Source organism: Sus scrofa, chromosome 2 (genome assembly GCF_054392235.1).
Source record: "Sus scrofa isolate SSC_HxYL_T2T_F1_AM1 chromosome 2, Sscrofa_HxYL_maternal_Yorkshire_Landrace_v2.0, whole genome shotgun sequence".
Taxonomy (NCBI): domain Eukaryota; kingdom Metazoa; phylum Chordata; class Mammalia; order Artiodactyla; family Suidae; genus Sus; species Sus scrofa.
The window spans coordinates 28,191,055-28,209,235 of NC_139384.1; the positions used below are offsets into that span (position 1 = coordinate 28,191,055).

The window sequence follows — 18,181 nt, forward strand, 5'->3', positions numbered from 1 at the left end:
TTTGCATCAGAGCACGATGATACCATCCGCGATTTGTTTTCTCAAACAGGCCCCGCAGAACAATGGGAAGTGTGGTCCTGACAGACGGCTACAGGAATCACATCCAGGGCCACGACTCTGTGGGTGGCTGACTAGGGTGACTGCTTTTAAGGGACCCACAACTTCTAGGAGGTGCTCATACAGCAATTCCAGGCAGCCCTGATGGTAACGGTAAAAGGCCTGGTTCCTAAGGGCACCAGGCTCAAGGGCAAGGTCAACGGCACTGAAGGGAAATTGCCTGGAAATTGTCTGCAAATGAGAACAGGTCAGCTCTGCTGTCTGAGTGGCTCTCCTGAGGTCACAGGAAGAGGACTGCAAACAGATGGCTGCCGGTCACCTCTGATTCTTAGAGCAGTGGGGTCCCTGGCACCTGCCACCACAGTGCTCTGCCTATACCTTGTCCTCTCGTCCACAGGCAGGGGGACACCCCCACACACACCAACCCCACCCGTGCTCCCGTCTCTCAGCAATCAGTGAGGATGGGACTTGAAATCCTCCTAAGCCTGAGCGGTTCTAAAAACAGGGAACTCATCAGCACCGCAGGCGCCCCACTGCTACCGTGAGAGCTCCAGAAAGCAGATTTGGCTCATTATAAGAAATAAATTTCTGAGAACTCCCTTGCTATAATAGTTGGAAAGGCGCTTTGTTCCAGAAAAAGACAATTCCCGTGCTGCCTTTGCAATCGCAGATGTCAAGGCGGGACAAAAAAGGAGCAAGGGGGCCTCTTTGGGATCTGGTCCAATGGATTTGATTCTTTTTGTCTGTTTACTGCAGACCCTTTGAGAAAATGAAATCTTGTGCAAAGCCCATCAGATATTTAAAAAGAGAGAGAGAGATGGGTGCTTTGCTTCCAGGCAGAGGAGGGTCCCACCCAATCCAAACGCCCCTTTGCTCTGCTGCTCTCCACTAACCCTTGGCTGACACAGCGATGAGAGTCTAGCCCTTCACTGTGGAGACGAAAAAAAAATTCGGTCCCAAACCAGAGAGCTGGATCCTCACAAATCCCTATCAGTCCTAACAAGCAGACTTTCTAGACCCTTCACATAGAAGTTTCTATGTGGGATGATCCCGACAGCCTTTCCCTTCATACATGTTTTAAAACCACCCCAAATCCTCTAGTTGCATGGTATGCAAGATGATGATGTTATTCATAATACTGGCTAATTCTTCTCAAGAGCTTAGTAAGTATCAAGCACTGTCTAAACACTTAACAGCTATAAAACCATTGAAACTCTCTGAGGTCAATGCTACCTGATTTTTCCTCATTTGATAGATGAGGAAACTGAAGGACAGAGGGATTCAATAGATTCCCAGTATGCAGAGGAACCAGGACAAACCCTGGCAGGCTTGTGCCAGGCTCGTGTGCCCTGACGCACACCACACACTGCCTCCCATGCAAAAGCAGTAAGAAGTTAGAAAAGACCAATGATCCATTCATTATCCCATCTCCCTGAGTCACCCACTGTTAATGGGCATTTAATCCTGTTGGCATTCCTTGCTGAGATTTCCAAAGGCAGAGCACTTCTTCCTGGGAATTTCATTTCTGGCTCAGATAGAGTCATTTTCTTTTTCATTTTTTTCTTGGGGGGGGGGGATGTGGGTGGTAATACTATTTTATTAACATTTAAATTTCAATATCAAACAAGGAGCACATAGGAGTTCCTGCTGTGGGACAGTGGGTTGAACCCAACTGCAGCAGCTTGGGTCACTGAGGAGGTGCAGGTTCGATCCCCAGCTCAGTGCAATGGATTAAAGGAGCTGGCACTGCTGCAGCTGTGGTGTAGGCCACAGCTTGGCTCAGATTCAGTCCCTGGCCTATGAATTTCCATATGCTGTGGGTGTAGCCATAAGAAAAAAAAAAAAAAAGGCAAGTATATACTGGCTATGTTCTGATTTTCGAAATAAAGATAAATGGACAGACAGCTTTAAGGGTGCAATGAGGTAAACACTGCATAATATACTAACAATCAGAGACTATCTAGCAGATGGCATAACCGTACACCTTTATAAATGAGTAGAGAGACAAGCCCTGAAATTGGAGGAGAAACTCATTCAGGACTGACCAGAGGTCCTCAGTTGCTGACAGAATCTCCCCTTGATTTCAGATTTGAGACAAACCAGGGAGTCTGTCAGGATACAAAACCCACTGACTTCAGGACAAACAGTAACAGGACAAATTGGCAAGAGCCAATTCAGACTGTGGGGGCCAGTCTGAAGTGAGCTGGACTGGCTGGAGGCAGAGATGCTGCAGCTCAAGTCCAGGATCTGCATTAGAGAAGCAGCCTAGAGACCCAAGGGTTAGTGCATTCTTCTAAAATCACTTGTTTCCAAACAAGTTCCTAAGATGCTTTTCCCAAACAGGGTAAAGTCATTTTCTTTCATGAGGGCTGGGCTAGTACCAGCGATCCATTTGCTTTCTTTAGGAGACAATAGGCATGAAAGCACCTCAAAAGCAAAACAAAGCTCGAACCACATCACCATCACGTTACATAGTGCTCTCTGCTCAGAAGGCTGTGCTCTGGAGGTCAACACATAAGCTGAGATGCTTCTTCCCTGGCCCTTCCCTGCCCTCCTCAAGAGGGATGCTCTGCTGGGCACCCCTCCTCCTTTGGTTGGTAAAGAGGCTGACTGGGCAAGGTTTGTCCTAAACAGCTTCCTCGCTTAGGAGACTGTTGGTGAAGCCACGGGACAATGAAGTCTCAAAGGGTGGGCACAAGCCTCAGCTGGGCTGCTTGCTCAGAGGCAGATTCCTGGACCTTGCTCTCAGAGGGTTTGTCTCAGTGAGTTGTGAGTTGTCCCCAGAGTCACACTGACAATGAGTTGGTGTCCCACCAAGCACACTTTAAGAAATGCTGGTATAGGGCTGTCCCTAAGAGACCAGGACCTCTGGTAGGGAACAGCTTAGAGCTGCCTTCAATTGTTTAAGAGAAAACTCAGTTGTTGAGGTTTCTTTTCTCATTTTTGTTTTGTTTTGTTTTGTTTTTGTTTGGTTTTTGTGTGGGGCAGCTTCCTGCTGAGCCATGGAGATAACACCACAACCCTCCTGCATGCATTCAGAAAATGCATCGGTCGTGTCATTTTGATAAGTCTGCTGACTGATGACAGCCGGCAGGCCCTGAGGACAGTTTTACCAGGACACATGCAGGAGAACTGAAAGTGCAGATGGCAAGAGTGACAAGAGACACTTGTTGAATGCTTACTGCGTGACAGATACTATTTCAAGAGCTTCACAGAGGGCCATTTAATCTTCCTAACCCTGTGAAATGGTACTACTTCTATCCCATTTTACAGCTATGGCACATGAAGTACAGAGAGGTTAAGTAACTCGCCCAGGGTCACACAGCCAGGAAGTGGCAGAGCTTGAAGTTACCCACTCAAGGGCGCACAGCTAGTGTCCTCCCCCTGGTATACAGGGTGCCGCCTGACTGCTCCTCACCACATACTTCTCTAAACACCCCTGAAAATCACTCCTCCTCCTCACAGCCACAGCACTACCACGGGCAGACTTAGGTACTCAGCACCTCGCTCTTACCCACTAGGCTTTCCCTTTCCGTGCAAATGCCTCCACCTCTTACTGGGTTAACTCACCCTCACCTCCCAGTCTCAGCTTAGTGGCTTCCTTTGGGTGAGATCAGGGGTGCCCCCTGTGGGTCCCATAGCACCCAGGATGTGTGGCTTTCCCAGCGGGGGTCACACCCGGTTCCCTGCTTCATCACCTCATCAGACTTCAGCCTCTCCTATGACAGGGATTTCCTTGTTAGCCATCCCTCCCTCCCCACCTCCCACCCCGTGTCAGCAATTGCCAAGCACACAGTAGGTGCTCGATATATGTTTGTTCCATAATGGATGAGTGAACACGTCATCAGTGGCTGTGGGGGACAGGAAAATGCACTACCAGCTCTCTGGAGGCAGAGAGCCTGACTGATGGCCCTAGATCCTGCCCAGCGGGACCTGCTGCCACACTGGGCCAAAGCTGTGTCTCCCATGGACCACTGACCCAGCACAGTGGGCATGCTGAGACTGCCCTCCAACGGGCACCTTCCGCTCCAGAACATCTGTGGACCTGGCCTGCACTGCAGCTGGGGTTCCCTCTCCTTCCCGTCCATCCTTCCTTTCACAAATGCCCAGCCCCCACCCCTGCTCCCCCTGCTCCCACTCCAAGAGACCTCTGGATGCCTCCCCCATCTTGGCATCAGCCTGGACAGCTCATTGGCAAAGCCTGGGTCCTCACTGCTACTCCAGGCCTGTCCCCAAAGTCAGGGCGGCTGCTCGGGGTCTTCCTCCAGTCACCCAACAGAACCAACATCCCAACACCGTGAGAAGAAAAGGCTGAATGGGGGAGCAGAGCGGTGCCTCTCCACCCCCACATCAGGAGGCGCTCGGAGGGGTCCTGAGTGCTGGCAGGGTGGGGAGGGGGGCGTCCCAGGACCTGAGCAGTCACTGTTGCACCCCAGACTGTGTGCAGCCTGTGGCCACTCTCCCTCACCCTTTCCCAACATTGAACTGCTGGTCTCCATTCCAGAGAACTGGGAACAACTGCAGTTTGGCTCTTCATGCCACACAGCGAGCGGCAGAGACGTGCCATGTTCTGCACCAGGACCATCTGCTCCCTGCCATCGACAGAGCCCCCCACCGGGTTGCCCGGCTGCTGCCTGGGCACTGAGAGCAGTGGGACTGTCTGGTTGAGCGTCAAAGAGCAGGCTGTGCCCAGGAGCTCAACAGAGAAGTCTACAGACACATGGCAGAGTTAGGGTAATGGGCTGGAGCGACTTGGGAACAAATGCTCAGCCATGGGTGGGCTCCCATCTCACTGGCCAAACGGTTCAAAATGGCCAAGAGAAAAAAAACACATCATGCTAGGTCATTAATGACCGTCATTAAGTCATCTTGTAAGCAGGCTGCCCACCCTGCCCTCTGGGGCACGTGGTGCTGTCGGGGCACCATGAAAGCCTCCTCACCAGAATCGCCCACACCTCCAACAGTGCCCATCTCTCCCTAAAGCACCTCCTCTTTGCTCAGGAGGTCAGTAAAGATCACGGGCTTTACCGCCAGACCCCAAAAGAAATGGAACAGCAAACAGCCCTTGCACCCAACGAGAGACGGGAGGAACCAAGGAGGTCTTGGACCCCTGCATATGTAAGTCACATGGAGAAGTGGAGACACTGATTACCTGCCTCCATGCCCTCATCCCCCTCCCCAGAACGAAGGACAGGGATGATAAAAATAAATAACCAGGTACATGAAGACAACGTTGTGCCAAAGGAACCAGAGGCTGTATCCTAATTTGGAATTAACCTGAAGCATTTCCACGTTTTAAGACCCAGGACACCTATGTGTAACCCATTTTACTCCCTTCTCGTCCAACCGCTAAATCTAAAAGACTCGACAGCCTTTTTATAGCCCTACGACATTCCTTACATTTTATGGGATTCCTCTTGCAGGGATCTTAACAAAGGACATGACAGTGACCATGTCAAAAGACAAATGTTCCCGAAATGCTTAAGAGCGCTGTATAATTACCTTCTGATCTCAAGGATGCTCTGCCCCCTTTTTCTCCCTCTCTAAACCATCTGCAGGTGTTACTAGCACACAAACCGCCCTGGTCACATGTCTGAGTTATACGAATGCACTGCATCCTCTCCTTTTAATTATTACTTTCTCATCTGTCTCGACATTTTTTTTTTAAAAGCCATTAGGCAACTGCAAAATATCTGTATCACAGAGGAAAGTTCGAGTCTGCATTAAAAAAACAACAACAAAAATAAAAAGACTGCAACAGTCATAGCCTCACTTGGATCAGCAAGATTTGTCTGGATGTGCCAGGAAAAAAAATTTTTTTTGATGTTCTGTGATTTTGCAGCCATTTAAATTTTATTAGCAATTACAGAGCCTGTTACCACTGACTGCATCTTGCAGCTCCAGCCAAGTCCTGGCAACAAGAGCACTGCCTGGATGACGGGCCCCAGGCACCCTGGCCACATGCATTTCAGGGACACAGGAACAGGAACCCGCCCAGCTCTGGACGCTTCATTAAGATTCTCCTCTTGCAGGTGACAGGAAGGCAGCATCAATACTGGTAACAGCAGAGTTCTACAGAAGTGGCAGGGAGGACCGGTGAGATAGAGTGAGGTTTGTATTTGTGTAAAAGAGCTGATTTAAAAGACGACTTTAGGATGCTCCATGCCACTAACTTCTCAGCTGGTGACAGTCTTGGTATTTAAATTGGTACTTTCCAAGAAAGCAGTGGCAGGTCCCAAACAGCAGCTGCCATCACCTGGGAGGGACACAGGAAACCAGAAGGGGCTTGGTGGGGGTTCTGGCAGAATGATACCAGCAGCCATGTGAGAGGGGGAGCCTGTACTGAAAAATGAAACTTTCTAAGAACTAGGACCTTTTAGTTGCTTCAGAAATGAAAACGTTCCTCTCCTCTAAGAAAATACAAAATTGGGAGTTCCCGTCATAGCTCAGCGGAAACGAATCCGACTAAGAACCATGAGGTTGCGGGTTCGATCCCTGGCCTCGCTCAGTGTGTTAAGGATCCGGCGTTGCCATGAGCTGTGGTGTAGGTAACAGACGAGGCTCGGGTCTGTCGCGTTGCTGTGGCTGTGGTGTAGGCTGGCAGCTGTAGCTCCGACTGGACCCCTAGCCTGGGAACCTCCATGTGCCGTGTGCAGCCCTAAAAAGACAAAAGACAAAAAAAAAGAGAGAGAGAGAGAGAGAGAGAAGAAGATACAAAATTGGACAAATTCCTCAGCTTTTCTCTATGCTCAGGGACACCTTACCTCAACAGACCTGACTCAACATCCCCCCCCAACCAGAGAGTCTGGGGTCTCCTGTCCCAGCTCCCGGCTCTGGTAAAGAGTGATTCTTCTTAGCTTTCTGGTGGCGGGGGACTAGGGGTTGAGACCACAGGAGCTGGCATGGGGCCCTCTCACCCCAGGCTGCCACACCTCACTGCCCTCAAAGCAGGGCATCACGGGGTCTTCTGTTAACGGTTGGGGGAGGGGGCTTGCTCACTTTGACGGATGTGCTGCTCTCCTGAAGATTCACGGTGTTTCTGAAACAGAACAGCCTGCCTTCCTTATTTTAGAGGGCCTGTTAGAAAGCAGAGTCTAGGGAGCATCTTCTACCCCATCTTTGATGACTGTTGGGGCCAAAGGAGGCTTATAGTAGATCAAAAGTTCTCTGGCACCCCTGGGGTATCCTCCTTTCAGGGAATAACGCATCTCAGGAGATGGGAGAAGACAGGAAAGCGTATTTTATTAAGTGCCTACTACGTGCCAGATACCAGCACCTACGCTTCTGACTCTCACACCCCCTTTTCCAGACTTGCTCCCATTTTGCAGATGAGGAAACTGGGGCTCCAGAAGGGAAGTCACCAGCAGTGGCAGAGCTGGGATCTAAGCCAGAAAGGTGACTCCACACTGCCAATAAGAATATAGCTAATGCTTACTGAGCAGTTACTATGTGCCAGCAGCAGTTTCAAGGGTTTTCAAGGTCATAGCTCATTTAATCCTCATAAAAATTCCATGGGATGTTAGGAAATTGAGGCTAAGTACCTTGCCCAGAGTACACAGCTCACATGTGACAGACCCAGGATTCCACCCAGGCCATGCGGTGCCAGAGCCAGGCCCCTCCTGCTCTGCACGCTGCCTCCTGTCCAAGCACAGCACCCCCAGGAAACGTACACGGTACATTTATCTGTTTGGAAATGTCAGCGCTTTTGGTTGAAACACCATATGCTAACAATCAGAGGAAATTAATTTGATTTCATTGACTCTAAGACACCACCAGTCGGAAGGCATGCCACTAAATTACGTACAACTAAGAAAGAAAAGCCTCTGCCAATTAAACTAGGACACATGTTTTCTTACCCCATCGATCATAAGTGGCGTCTCACTTTCAGAGGTGTAAATGTGAAAAGATGCCTGGCTTAGAATTTAAGACGCTGGGATGAGCAAGATGATGAAATGCCCAGTGGACACAGAGTGGATACCAGGTTCTCTGAGTGACGAGTACCCTAACGCTAGATCTAACTTCCCAAGAAAACCTGACAATCCCAATTTTTATGTGCAAGCTCTTGATTTAGAAACACTGGCAACTGATTCTCGGAGGTTTGGGGTTTTTTGTTGTTGTTGTTGTTGTTTTGGTTTTTTTGTTTGTTTGTTTTTTGGTTTTTTTTTTGCTTTTTTTTAGGGCCACACCTGCAGCATATGGAGGTTCCCAGGCTAGGGGTCCAATCGGAGCTGCAGCTGCTGGCCTACACCACAGACACAGCAACGCAAGATCCAAGCCGCATCTGCGACCCACACTGCGGCTCATGGCGATGCCAGATCCTTAATGCACTGAGCGAGGCCAGGGATCGAACCTGCATCCCTCTGGATACCAGTAGGGTTCGTTAACCACTGAGCCACAATGGGAACTCCTGATTCGTGTTTTTTGTGTCCTTGTGCAGGACAAAAACGTTCCCTGTAGCCCAGTCTGGCTGGAAGCCCTCCTGGCTTCCTCCCAGGTGAGCTAGAAGGCAGAGAACTCGAGGCATCAATCTGGTTACAGCACCTCCCCACGCCTGTGGCTCTGAAAGGCACAGGACTTTCACAGGCTGCTGAACACCCTCACTGGTGTTCAGAGTACTTTTTTTTTTAAATCATAAAAGTAGCCAAATCAAGATGCCAGGTCATGTATCTCCGACTGCATATAACTGACTTTTTTTTTTTTTGCCTTTTTTAGGGCCACACCCACGGCATATGGAGGTTCCCAGGTTAGGGGTCTAATTGGAGCTGCAGCTGCCTGCCTACTCCAGAGCCACAGCAACGCGGGATCCGAGCAGTGTCTGCATCCTACACCACAGCTCACTGAGCCACGATAGGAACTCCTGCATATAAATGACTTTTAAAATATATATTTATTTTCCTTTCTAAACACTCTCTCCAGGCTTTTCAGCTACTCTTATTCTATGGACACACCTGCTTCTGTTTCATGACCACCAGCTATACAGGGAGGGGTAAAACAATAACAAGAAATTACCCCAAGGGGATGCAGTGAAAACCCACCCAGCACAGAAGCGACCTGAAAGCTGAGTGGGAAGGCCCGGTTGGGCTGGCTGCTGGCCACTGGGCATGCTACCTTGTCAGTATGTACCAGTGTGGTAGGTTATTAGCGTCCTGGAACTTGAGAATGAAACAGTGGCTGTGCATATATATAAAATCAAGATGAAGTCCTCCTGGATGAGGGTGGACCCTAATCCAAGCAAGGATGTCCTTCTAAGGAGGGAAATTCGGACGCAGAGACACACGCACGGGGAGAAGGTGCCATGACAACCATGGCAGAGACTGGAGTGTTGCCTCTGTAAGCCAAAGAATGTCAGCGATGAAGCAAGGAAGGACCCTCCCCTAGAGCTTCTGAGACTAAGCACGGCCCTGAGGATACCTTGATCCTGGACCTCCAGTCTCCAGACCTGGGAGAGAATAATCTTCTGTTGTTTTAAGACATCGGTGTGTGGTATTTTGTTCTAGCAGCCCCAGGTAACTGAGAGACCGAGAGTTTCAGAGCGCTTTGTATTTCTCCACCCAGTGTAAAAATGTTGGCATCTCCAAACAGAGGCCAGGGCCCTTTTAGAAAAATTAACATACAGTCAAATTTGTGTTAAGGTCACGTGGAGCCCGATGAGCAAGGAATCATCCCTCTGCAGCTGTCAGGTGACTACCTGGGAATTTACACTGGGATCCCAACACCTGGGGCACACGCCTTTCCTCACCACCCAACGGCACAGAAAGCGCACATCTGGGAGTGGGGAGAGGCCCCCCCAAAGGCTGTGACCTCTACGTGTCCTAGACCTTGGAGGCTGCAGAGAGTGCTGCAGGTTTCAGGCCAACAGAGTGAAGGCAGAGACTTCGGAAGACTGTTCAAGCGGTGCAGCAAAATGCCACCATCAAAATCCACTTAGGTGCTTAATTGTGCGGGACTCAGGCAGAGCTGGGAACACTCGGGCCAGTGGGGGGCGGGGTGCAGGTGTGTGAAAGCACAGGTTCCCAACTGAATGTACCAGAGCTACTTCCAAGCCCCTCCCTGGGGCCCCAAGAGCCTGCCCAGTGCCCCCCCACCCCCAGGCCCTCAAATATTTGTTTCCTTCCCTCGCACAGCAGCTTCGGTGTTGGCGGCTCCCTGGAGCGCTAAGCTAAGAGGATTTCCTGTAAGCTCATGGCGGTGTGCTCAAAACTCTCTGGAGTGAACAGAAGATATTGACCCAGCCAAGGAAGGGGTTTCCATGGCTTAGGGCCTCAAAGCCAGAGCACGAAGGTGGCGGGGGGGGGGGTGCTTCTGGGGGAGGCGGGCAAGGGATCGGCTGACAGTCACGTCTGGCACGGCAGGGCCAGGAGTGTCACCACAGACTAGGGTTTGAGGAGGATGTTGTTGGCACTTATGAGGGAATAACATCGGTGAGCACTTACTGAATGCCCGCCCCAGGGCCGGACCCCTAGCCCTGAGCCTCACATACATCAGCCCATTTAAGACTGACCGCAATAGGAGTTCCCGTCGTGGCTCAGGGGATATGAACCCAACAAGGATCCATGAGAACATGGGTTCGATTCCCAGCCCCACTCAGTGGGTTAAGGATCCAGCATTGCATTGAGCTGTGGTGTAGGCAGCAGATGCAGCTCAGATCCAGCATTGCTATGGCTGTGGCATAGGCCGGAAGCCGTAGCTCTGATTTGATCCTTGGCCTGGGGACTTTCCTATGCCCTGGGTTCAGCCCTAAAAAAAAAAAGACTGACTGCAATGCCCCGTGGTCAGCAAAGCTGAACTTCACCTGATTTCTAACTTGGATTATGGCCTGGACATACCATCGAGTCAATGTTTTAACCAGCACCTCTGGAGTAGGTACTGTTACATCCCCGTGTCACAGACGAGGAAACTGGTGGCGAGTAAGCTAAGGCAGTGCCCAGAGCCTCAGAGGTCACTCACAGAGGCTGGTCCCAAAGCCCCAGGTCTTTAACTGTAGGATTATGGTCTCACGTTTGAGAGAAAGAAACTAAGTGAAGAGGGGGCCATGCCTGGAATTAACCAGAGATGTTTAAAAACAAACGCATGAACAAACAAAATAAGTTAGAAAAGAGGCCACATGAACACGCACGGGTCTTGGATTCCTTCTGTGCCACGAGGACGGTGAAGGAACGTGAGTTTTCATTCCGAAGCATTTAATGGACACGGTGTTAAACCACAGGTATATTCTCTAGACTCTTTGAAGGGCCAGTTTTGTTTTCTGAAGCAGAGGGCTTCTGAAACTTAGCACTTGACAACAGCTCGCCAGACCCAAGGCCTGGAGGGGAAAGGGGAACATTTCACCCACATGACAAGTCAGTGTGCCCCATGGCTCCTCAAGGGGCCCAGGGACCGGGCAGGGGGCGCGGGCAGGTTGATAAAAGAAGGCCAACAGCTGTGGGTGGGCAGATCCCAGAAGCCCAAAGCACTGGAATGGTTCCTGATGATTATGTGCATTAGCTGCCTGGGGCTGCACTTACTGAGACCACAGTGAGTGGCCTTAAACACTAGAAATTTCTTCTCTCACATTTCTGGAGGCCAGAAGTCTGCCATCAAGGTATCAGCAGGGCACGCTCCTCTGAGACTTGGGGAAGAATCTTTCTCAGCCTCTTTTTAGCTTCTGGGGCAGCTGTCAATTCTCGGTGTTCTTTGCTTCACAGCTGCATCACTCTGACCTCTGCCTCTGTTGTCCCGTGCCCTTCTCCCCTCCAAGCTCCCAGTGCTTCTTGTAAGGACACAGTCACATTGAATTAAGGGCCCGCCCTTCCCCAGTATGATCCCCTCTTAACTAATGAACCCCAACATCCCAATTCCAAGTGAGGTCACACCTGGAGGCACTACGGGTTCGGACCGCAACATGTATTTTGAGGTGAAGTAATTCAACTTATAAGATTCTCACTTTCAAATTGTTAAAGAAAAAAATAAAAGCAGGATGCCTGTGCATATTACCCTGTCCCACAGCTGTGGGACAGCTGTCACTCCCTATGTAACAATTTTTCCAAAGCCAGAGATGGGCAGAGGCTGGGTTAGTTTGCTAAGTAAGGATATCCTAACAAAGTACCACTACCCCGTGGCTTCACAACAGAAATGTACTGTCTCCCAGTTCTGGAGGCCGGAAGTCCTACATCGCAGTCAGCAGGGCTGGTTCCTGTGAGGAAGGATCTGTTCCAGGCCCCTCTCCTTGGCTTGGGAATATGGCATCTTCTCTCTCTGTCTTCCCATCACCTTCCCTCTGTATGGATCTCTGTATCCAAATCCCCCCTTTCTATAGGCATGTATTGGGTAGGGCCCACTCTTGTGACCTCGTTTTAACCTGATCACCTTTATAAAAGTCTTCTCTCCATATAAGGTCACATTCTGAGATACTGGGATTAGGACTTCAAATATGGGTCTGGTGGTAGAGACACAACTCAACCCATACCAACAGTGCTGGGCCAGTTTTGCTTTTTCCACAACTGAAGCGGGGCAGGGGGCTCGATCCCACTGGACCTGCATCCAACTCATTGACCTTCCCAGGCTACAACGCGTCAGCTGTTACCACCTCCGCTGCTCTGAGAAAAGACAAGTAAGCTGTACCCATCCCATGGAAACTTCCTGATTTCCTGAGGCATTCTGCATGTGAACTAAGCACTGGGTGCCTCGGTGAAACAGCTGAACTACTGCTCAAGTTTGGTAAAGATAATAACTCAAAATCTAGGCTTTCCCCCACATTTGGGCTTGCCCTGGAGCCGGGGATTTAAAAGAAAATGTTATATGTGGCGCCACCTAGAGGCAGACGCTGAAAAAGACCATAAAAAGGAAAGGAAGAGTTTCTGGCCAGGCTTTCCTCCCCTTTTGTGATCTTTATTTCAACCCGATCCCCTGAATTTCTGCCATCACATCAGAGCAATTAGAAGTCATGCTCAAGAAACAGTAGGAACACTAAGAGCAAATAAAATTCAAATTCCATTTTTGCAGCTTTTTTCTGTGTCTCTGGACTTGGAGATTCATTAAAATTTTATCATTTGACAAGATTCTTGAATTCATCCCCATCTCCACCTCCGCAACACCCCCCACACGCGCGCGAGTGCACAGCCTAAGACTTTAAAAGTATGTTACATGCCTAGTCAAAGGTAACAATCAATTTAATCTTTCAAAGAAGAAAATGAACACCTTGTGACCCAGATCTTCACCCTCCAAGCTCTCCCCCCATTTGGTTAGGACACAGAGACATGGCAGCTGCAATCCAACACAAAGCTGGCACGAGCTCTTAAGGCACTTGATTCCAGGTCATGCGTGCATTCTAGAAACTTGGATTGCAATTTGGATTGCTGCTTTAGTATTACAGCAAAGGGCAGTAATCAAGCACAGCCTCTTCTTCCAGAGATTCATAGGACTAAGAGCCACTTTAGAAATCATTTACAGGTATCCCTCCTTTCCCTGCATTTCATTCTACTGCCCTTGTCTGTGAAGGGCAATCCTTGTAAATGATTTGTAAAGTTCTTTACAAATTGGAGGGTTGTGGCAACGCTGTTGAGCCATTTTCCAACAGCATTTGCTCCTTTTGTGTCTCTGTGTCACACATGAGTAAATCTTACACTATCTCAAATGTTTTCATATCACTATATTTGTCATGGTGGTCTGTCATCAGTGACCTTTGATGTTACCACTGTAATTGTTTGGGGGCACCTCAGACCGTGCCTGCATAAGATGGTGAAATTAATTGATAAATGTTGTGTGTGTCCTGACTGTTCCACCGACTAATTGTCCATACCCCATCTTTCTCCGTCTCCTCAGGCCTCCCGATTCCGAGACACAACAATATGCAAATTAGGCCAAGGAATAACCTTATAATGACCTCCAGTGTTCAAGTGAAAGGAAGAGTCACAAGTCTCTCACTTGAAATAAAAAACTAGAAATGAATAGGCTTAGTGAGGAAGGCAGGTCAAAAGCCAAGATAGGCCGAAAGCTAGGTCTCTTGTGCCAAACAGAGAGCCAAGTTGTGACTACAAAGGAAAAGTTTTTGAAGGAAATTAAAAGTGCTACTCCAGTGAACACATGAATGATAAGAAAGAAAAACAGTCTTACTGCCGATCCAGAGAAAGTCTGAGTGGTCCAGATGGAAGATCAAATCAGCCACAATATTCCCTTAAACCAAAGCCTAATCCAGATCAAGTCCCCAATCCTCTTCAATACTGTGAAGGGTGAGAGAGGTAAGGAAGAAAGAAGAAAAGTGTGAAGCCAGCACAGGTTGGTTCATGAGGTTTAAGGAAAGAACCTAGCTCCATGACATAAGAGTGTAAGGTGAACCAGCACGTGCTGATGCTGAAGCTGCCGCATAGTAGCCAGAGGATCTGGCTGAGCTCATTAATAAATGACAAAAGCTCAATGTAGACAAGACCACCTTTTATTGGAAAAAGATGCCATCTAGGACTTTCATAGCTAGAGAGGAGAAGTCGATGCCTGGCTTAAAAGCTTCAAAGGACAGGCTGACTCTCTTGTTAGGGGCTAATGAAGCTGGTGATTTGAAGCTGAAGCCAACGCTCATGCCCCATGTCAAAACTCCCAGGGCCCTTAAGAACAAAGCTAAACCCACACAGCCTGTGCTCTCTAAATGGAACAACACAACCTGGATGACTGCACATCTGTTGACAGCACAGTTTACTGAATAGTTTAAAGCCACTGTTGAGATACACTACTCAGAAATAAAGATTCCTTTCAATATATGACTGCTCACTGACCATGCACGTGGTCCATGCACGTGGTCACCCAAGAGCTCTGATGGAAATGCAAAACGAGATTCACGTTGTTTTCAGGCCTGCTGGTACAACATCCATTCTGCAGCCTGTGGATCAACAAGTAATTTTTATTTTCAAGTCTTATTCTTTAAGAAATACATTTTATAAGGCTACAGTTCTCAAAAACAGTGATTCCTCTGATGGATCTGGACAAAATAAACTGAAAACCTCTGGAAGGATGCATCATTCTAGATAGACTTAAGAACATTCATGATTCCAACAGGTGAACGGATAAAGAACATGCAGGGTGTGTAAATACTACTCAGCCATTAAAAGGAATGACATTTTGTCATTTGCAGCAACATGGATGAACTTGGGGAGTATTATGCTAAGTGAAATAGATCAGACAGAGGGACAAATACGGTATGATACCACTTACATGTGGAATCTAAAAAATACAACAAATTAGCAAATATAACAAAAAAAGAAGGAGATTCACATATATAGAGAACAAACCAGTGGTCACCAGGGGAGAGAGGGAAGTGGGGTTGGGGGGGAGCACTATAGGGGAGGGGGTAAGAGGTACAAATGACTCGGTATAAAATAAGCCTCAAGGATATGCTGTACAGCATAGGGGACATAGCTAATATTTTATAACAACTACACATGGAATATAACCTTTAAAAATTGTGTATCCCTGGAGTTCCCGTCGTGGCGCAGTGGTTAACGAATCCGACTAGGAACCATGAGGTTGTGGGTTTGGTCCCTGGCCTTGCTCAGTGGGTTAACAATCCGGCATTGCTGTGAGCTGTGGTGTAGGTTGCAGACGCGGCCCGGATCCCGCGTTGCTGTGGCTCTGGCGTAGGCCGGTGGCTACAGCTCCGACTGGACTCCTAGCCTGGGAACCTCCATATGCCGCGGGAGCGGCCCAAGAAATAGCAAAAAGACAAAAAAAAAAAAAATTGTGTATCCCTCTATTGTATACCTATAGCTTATACAATCTTATACATCAACTATACTTTAGTAAAAAAAAATTTTTAGAGAACATTTGTGATTCACAGAAAGAGGTAAAAATATCAACGTTAAGAGGAGTTTGGAAGAAGTTGATTCCAACCCCCATGGATGACTCTGGTTCAGGACTTCAGCGGAGGACGTAACCACAGATGAGACAGAAACCGCAAGAGAACTAGAATTAAAAATGGAACCTGAAGATGTGACTGAATTGCTGCAATCTCATGATCAAACTTGAACGGATGAGGAGTTGCTTCTTATGGATGAGCAAAAAAAAGTAGTTTCTTGCGATGGAATCTATTCCTGGTGAAGGTGCTGTGAAGATTGTTAAAATGACAACAGAGGATTTAGAATATGACACAGACGGAGGTGATAAAGCAGCAGCAGAGAGCTGACTCCACTTTTAAAAGAAGTTCTGTGGGTAAAATGCTTTCAAACAGCTCTGTCGCTAGAGACCGTTCGTGAGTCAACTGACATAGCAGACTTCATTGCTGTCTTGTTTGGAGAAATGTCCACAGCCATCCCAGCCCTCAGCAACTGCCACCCTGAGCAGCCAGCAGCGCAGACATGAACCTCGAGGCAAGGCATTCCACCAGCTAAAAGATTACGACTCCCTGAAGGCTTTTACGCAAGTCTTTTAAGCAAGGAAGAATGTTTTACTTTAAGTATGTACAAAATGCTATTGCACACCTAATAGGCTACAGCATAGTGTACACATAACATTTACATGGCATCGGGAACCAAAAAATCTGGATGACCCACTTTTCTGCTGTAGTCTGGATCTGAAACCACAGTATCCCTGGGGGTCTACCTGTACACAGGAAAACACTATCAGTGTTTCTAAATTTTTTTAAAAAGCAGATCCATAGTGATGAGTACTGTCATTCCCATTCGGCAGAGTGACACAGATCCATGCAGAGAACGCGTGAATGATCCCGCCCGCGGCTGTGATGGAGGAAGCTTATAAGGTCTTACTCTCTGGGGTGCTAGCCAGTTCTGCACAGACTCTCTGTGGCTCAGTGTCCTCATCTGGAGATAATATCAGCCCCTTCTCATAAGGCTTGTGACAACAGTGTAGAAGTGTAAAGTGTGTAACGGTGTAAAGTTACCACAGTGTAAAATGCCTGGGAGGGTGCAGCCCAGAGCAGGCGCGTGTAAATGACATGTTATCGCCCTTCGCATAATCACAGAACATGGAATAATGTTCATGCAACGTTTACATGTTTCTAAAACATGTATTTATTCCTTTTACTACCAAAAAAAATTATTTAGGTCATTTAAGGCATTCCACTAACCAAGAACAGAAATACATCCAGACTATCCCCCAGTGAACCTCTATTCTCAAAACGTGAAGGAGGAAAATTTAATGACTCAACCCAGCTGGAAATTTATTCTAATCTATTCATAGGTATTTCACAAAGTCGGAAATACAACTAGTAAATAGGGGGAGGGCAACACATTCAACCTCTTTGGATAATCAAAAAAATTACTGAGGGAGTTCCTGTTGCAGCTCAGTGGTAGTGAATCCGACTAGGATCCATGAGGATGCAGGTTTGATCCCTGGCCTCGCTGAGGAGGTTAAGGATCTGGTATTGCCATGAGCTATGGTGTAGGTTGCAGACACAGCTCAGACCCCGTGTTGCTGTGGCTATGGTCCAGGCCAGGAACTACAGCTCCAATTTTGACCCCTAGCCTGGGAACTTCCATATGCCAGGAGTGAGGCACTAAGAAGACAAAAATAAATTAATTAATTAATTAGTTAAAATTTTAAAACTATTGAAAATTAAAATATGTAACTGGGAGTTCCCGTTGTGTCTCAGCAGTTAATGAATCCGACTAGCATTCATGAGGACATGGGTTCGATCCCTGGCCTCGCCTGGTGGGTTAAGGATCCAGCGTTGCCATGAGCTGTGGTGTAGGTCACAGACGTGGCTCAGATCTGAAGTGGCTGTGGCTGTGGTGTAGGCCGGTAGCTATAGCTCCAACTGAACCCCCAGCCTGGGAACTTCCATATGCCGTGTGTATGGCCCCAAAAAGACCAAAAAAAAAAAAAAAAAAAAGTAACTGTTTTCAACTACTAAATGGACCAGAAAAACTATGTTTTTTTTAAGATATTACCCAATGCTGAGACTAAAATAAAGCCAGAAGAGAGAGAAATGTTGCCAGTGAGAGAGCAAGCTGGGACGAGCCTTTAGCAGAACATGGGCAGACAGCATCAAAGGCCAGAAAGGGCTCCTGTCCTTCAACCCAGTAATTTCATTTCTGAGAATCAAGCTGAAGAAAATTTCTCAAAACCAGGGAAAGTCATTTCTATCCTCATTTCACAGCAGTGAACACTCCTTCTAAAGTGAAAAACTGAAAACGATGTAAAT

The 18,181-nt window shown here is 48.0% G+C and overlaps 1 protein-coding gene across 7 annotated transcripts in view; it reads right to left on the reverse strand.

Annotated features, from left to right (window-relative positions):
- LDLRAD3 (low density lipoprotein receptor class A domain containing 3) overlaps positions 1-18,181 on the reverse strand; it is a 297,605-nt gene that overhangs the window by 161,218 nt on the left and 118,206 nt on the right. The window lies entirely within an intron of this gene.